Source organism: Octodon degus, unplaced genomic scaffold, assembly GCF_000260255.1.
Source record: "Octodon degus isolate 3935 unplaced genomic scaffold, OctDeg1.0 scaffold00044, whole genome shotgun sequence".
In the NCBI taxonomy this organism is placed as follows: Eukaryota; Metazoa; Chordata; class Mammalia; order Rodentia; family Octodontidae; genus Octodon; species Octodon degus.
Genome location: NW_004524620.1, coordinates 3,783,513 through 3,788,976, shown reverse-complemented (window position 1 = coordinate 3,788,976; position 5,464 = coordinate 3,783,513). Strand labels below are relative to the sequence as shown.

Genomic DNA, 5,464 nt, shown 5'->3' with positions numbered 1-5,464 from the left:
TGAGTGTGAGCTTTGTAGTGAGACCCTGTACCAAATAAACAAACAAATAACGATAATACAAAATTTTAAAAATAAAATAAAATATAATATGTCTTACAATTCCAATCAGAATGATCTTTTGCTTAATTATCTCTGTAAGTTTCACCTCTATATGTTGAAACAGGAAAAAACTACGATTGGAAATGTAGGATCTACAAATAAATGTTTATATTCTGCGACAGAACTGCCACCCTCCTGAGCACCTCTTTGCTTTAGCTGTGTGCAATGATTTGCTGCCTGGGAGACCCCAGCGGAAACACGCAGCATGGGTGTGGCCCTGTGGCTCAGCCTGACGCCCCAGGAAGAGGTGTCCAGGGCTGGGGAGAAGGGGGAAAGCAGTTTGCTAACATAGCTGTCACTGCAAAGAATTAACAAGACTTTACTAGATACAATATTTTATTTTCCTAGGTTTTAAGCAGCAATTATTTATCTTGTCATCAAGATAGATTGACCTTTCTTTTCCGTGTATGAAAGACACTTTAAAAATTCATGACCAAGTGCTGGCAGATAGTTCAGCGGACTAAAGTGCTTACTTAGAGCAAAGAGGCCGGGGTTCGATCACTTGATGAAAGGGCGATGGAGACTGGGCGTGGTGGTGCACGCCTGTAAATCCAGCGCTTGAGAGACTGAAAACTGGATGATCACTACAAGTCTCATCTGTGCAGTGAGACCCGATAGACCCTATACTAAATACGTGAAAAAGAAACTCATGACCATAATTAAGAAAATCAAAGTCTTCTTTTGTATCTGAGAAATACATTTATTATCTTAACATATCTTGAAGAGTCTTTGTAAAGCAAGCTCTGTTGTTTCTGGATATGTGGGAAACCAACTGTAGCTGTTAAAAGTCATGACCATCTTTTAATGAGAGAAAAGCAAAGGGTTTGGAGATGAAGCGCAATGCACAGCCTCAGGTTTCATCTCAAGCACTGCAAATCAAGAAGGAAGCTTGCTGTCCTTCTACCTTCCCAGACAAACAATAAAAATTATGCATAAACGTGATGGTATTATTTATCATAGAATTATATCTGTCTTTGTTTCTTAGGCATTTATGTTCTGAACATACTTAAAATACCCATACAATTGTAGATATTCTAATAGACTCATAGGTGCTATATTTACTATGATATAATATATAATATATAATATAACCTGCTGTCGACGAAATTTGTTCTTCATGTTTGAAGGTGAGGAATTCTTCAGCTGCTCTGTTTAGCAAAAGCCAGGATTATGAGGGAAAAAATAAAACATTAAAAACACAAGTAAATGGGCCAGGGAGATAGCTCAGTAGAATAAGCACGTACCTGGCAAGCACAGGGTCCTGAGTTCAATATCCAGTATTGGAAAACAATTTCAAAAACTAAAAATAAAAGCACAAGTAAAAACTTAATTTGTAAATGATAATGCAATTTTTAAAAAACTAAATGGCTGATATGTATATTTATTTTCAAAGTATTTTTGCTTTACTTCCGTGAGGCTTAATATATGTTTCTTTTCTAGAAGAATTTAATCACTCTGTTTCTGTAATCAATAAGAGCAATTGACTTTGAAGTAAGCATAGTAATAAATATAGCTATGAAGCACCACAAAATTAACTTTTGTTAATGTCTAGAAACTGGTTGTAAGAGCAGATGATTATGTAAATGCCCGGATATTGACATCTCGTAGACATGTTTTGACGTGATTATAATGAGATTCTATCACTGTAACTCTGTCAGCTGAATATTGCCCTAGAGCTACACTGCAGAATCCCATTACCTATTACACTAAATAACATTCCTCCAGCAAAAATATGAGAAATGATTTCCAGTAGACTAGTTATCTTCATGCAGTTAGCAATCATGCTACTGAAAAAGGTCCCATACGAGGCACGCAACTTTTATCCCATGTTACTGTAGCTAGGCAAGCTGAGCATGAAAATGAAATACTATTTCAAGATATATGTGGAATAACAAACCGTAAATTTTAATGAAATTTGTATAACTGAAAGAAATAGTTTAGGGAATTAATTTTTATTAAGAAATGATAGATTTAAACAGCTTAGCATTTAAGCTCTCTTTCATAGACTTATTCATCTGATGTTAATACCCAAGTCCTAAAATGGTATATTTAGAGGTTGGGTTGGAGATTTAGTACCTATGCTTATGGTGTCATTTAATATTCAGTCTACACAGAGAAAATGCTGTTTGGGATTAAGAGAGCAGATGTCCCTGAGCGTCAGTCTAATCTCTGCTTGATGACTGCAGCACAGTTTTTACCCAGTCACGTGCCACAACTTGCAGATTTTTCTTTCTTTTCTTACTCTCTTCTTTCCTAGCCCCCTTCCTGGCTGACTTGGCCATTTTTCTGAGCAATTTCAGTTCAATATTATTCCTATTAAGGCAACAGAATCACTTTGAACTACTCAAGACATGTAGAGAGGCTCGGGGTGATTCTGGAAGAAACAGGACAGCGGGGTGAACACAGGAAAACAAAAGAAAGCATGCGGCCATGAGGCGACTGCTTAGTCTCAGAGATGAGAGACTCAAAGGAAAGGATAGATTAAAACCTGAAAAGAAAGAAAAGAAAGATCCCAGTGCTCTAAAGGAAAGAGAAGTCCTCCAACATCCTTCCTGCTTATTCTTCCAGTATAACACACAGTTGGGCCCATCTTATCATATCCTGGTTGATACCAACTTAATCAACTTTTCCAGCAAAGCCAAATTGAACTTGTTACAATCGATGATGGACTGTCTATAGGCCAAGTGTATCCCTTGTACAACTGATTTGCAATGGTGGAAACTGAGAAATTGGGACAGAAGTATTGAGTGGCCCTCAGGGTTGTCAAGGATCCACGGTCTGAAGGATTACCTCGCGCACATAAAGGGACCTGCACAGACGATTGCTTAGTGCAGACAGTAACTCAGCACAAGTGTTACATTGGGGCCACGGTTGATGGAGACCTTAAACGGAGCATCTGGAAGATGCCTGGAGCTCCTATCATGTACATTTCTAATCACAGATACAACACTGAGAGGATGCCGGATGACTGTGGAGCCCTCGGTTCTGATTCCTGCACGACAAAGTTCCTCTGCCTCCTTCCAACCAACTTTTTGTTTTCAGCTCATTCAGCATGCAATATAGCATGAGTTATTCACCCTCTTGCTGCATTATCAGCTGAGCATGGTTAAATAAATTCACTTTTTGATGCTTTCTGAATAAAAAAGAACTGTAGAGAATGATTTTTATGTTGGTAAAAAAAATAACACGAAACCACAGTCTGAACATATTCTAAGTGAATGAAGTACAATCTTATTCACTATACGCCACTTCTGTGAAGCACATTTAGTAACTCGCTCACCTTCTAAGACTAAAACTCCACATCACTGCATAATACTTCCAGGCAGTATTTTAATCATAAGGCAGAAACAATGGTTGTCTAAGTGATAACTTTTAGGAAATAAAAAGGTAAGTCCAGTGAATGCTTTCTTCTTAACAGAAAGTTTTTCTTACTAATTTCTTATAAAGGTAACAGATGCTCAATCCAAAAAGTAAGTCAGGTAATGTATACATACCTTTAGAAAACAATAAAAGCTTCTCATAGCACCACCAGTCAGAGATAAGAGTAATTAGTCACTTAGAGATCATGCTTTGAGTTTTTCTGTATTTACACAGGCATATATTTGATTTGCAAGAATGACATCACCTTAGAATTGTACTTTTCATTCTCCTGCAATGTTGTAGGCAAGGATGCCTGCCAAAAATTTTATTCTATGATATAATTTTAATAAATACACAGCACCCCCTTATGTGAATAACCTATAACTTATTCCATCTCCTGCTGATGGACATTTACCATCTCACTTTATCACTAGTGTGTTAATGTACAATGCAACTGGTGTGTTCACCGTTTCACATTTGTCAAACTGTTTCCTAGATATGGAATTTCTGGGTGAGAAGAAACACATAATTTTAAAATATTTGACATTTAATAAAATTGCTCAACATAATTTTGTACCAAATTATATTTCTCTGCAACATAAAAAGAACTTTTTTCTCCAAAGCTAAATCTGTATACATTCATTCTTTGTGATTTTTGCCTAGTGAATAATGTTTTAATTACTGAAAAGTTTAGAACAGAGGTTTTTTTTTTTTTTTTTTTTTTTTTTTTTTAGTTAAATTATCCAGCTTCTGTGACTGCTGTCCCTGTCACTCGAGTCAAAGTCACTGTCCTGAATAAAAATAATTTTCTCTTGCTACTGGAAGAGTTTTCAATATGTTCTTTTAATATCTACACATTATTTTTAAGTTAAAAGTAATTATGTAGCTTTCTCTGCTCTCACTTCAGGTTTTCAGAGAATGTAAACAAGGGGATATGGATTGTATAACACTAATGTAATTTCACAAATAGGACATGTCACTTCCTGATGTATAAAATACTCGAAAAATCAAAATGTGTGCAGTGAGTAATATATTGATTTTCTCAAATCCATTACTGTATTTACATCATGTATACACATTTTAAAGCAATTGTTCAGTAACAGAGATGTTGAGTTTTCTGAATCTCCTTGCACCCCAAAATCACAATAATTACTTAAGTTTTTCACTGTAAACTAATTACTTGGATGATCAATGTCTTTAAATATAAGCTGAGTATTTCAACCAGTGTCTATCAGTGACATAATATTCAAACATCAGAATACTTTCTCTAACAGTATGTTTTCTAAAGCTTATAGAAAGTGACCACAGGAGGTTGTTAATAGTTTCAGACATCTAGAGCAAAGTGTGGATGGCTAAGAGATCAAAGAGTGATGCACGTGCCCCAAAGCCTTCCCTGTAGTGTGTGTACCTGTGCATTGGTAGTTTCCAATTCTCACCTCGCAGCTCCGTCCACCTGGGTGCGTGCTGTATGACAAAGCATTTGCTCTAAACCTCGGGCTTCCGGCAGGCATGATGTTAGGCTTTCCTAGTGGGAGATTCTGAAAGATTCTGCAGAAGGAGAAGACTTTGCTGTGGACTAGAACTTCTTCTTGGGGCAGGGAAGAAGGGCAGCAGGGCAGGGGGACCCCGGGGAGGCTGGCCTTGGCTGTGCCCCAGCAGTCGCTGCTCTCCCCACCTGGTCATCCGGTGCTGGAGGCCTTCAGCCTGGGCAAGCACACTGATTGTTCTCCTTTTCCATATCTTGGCCCAGGTTGGGTTTCAAGGTCCTCCGTATACGGCCGTCTGCTCAACAGGGACACTGTGTCCCAAATGGTTTAGGTTACAGCTCTCTCCTGGTCTTCACAAGCCCATGTGGCCTCCTGCTAGCAGTGGCTTGGTTGGCCCTACCCCCGGACACCAGGCCTTGTCTACTCTGTTCCCACGCACTTACCCACCAGCTGTACCACATGGACACGCTTGGGGCCACCACCCATCTGTGGTCTCAGTGCACCACCAAGACTCCCTA

General features: G+C 38.3%; 1 pseudogene; it reads left to right on the top strand.

The window, feature by feature from the left end:
- The first annotated feature begins 2,520 nt into the window (after window positions 1–2,520).
- On the top strand, window positions 2,521–3,167 carry LOC105742249 (annotated as a pseudogene).
- The last annotated feature ends 2,297 nt before the right edge of the window (window positions 3,168–5,464 follow it).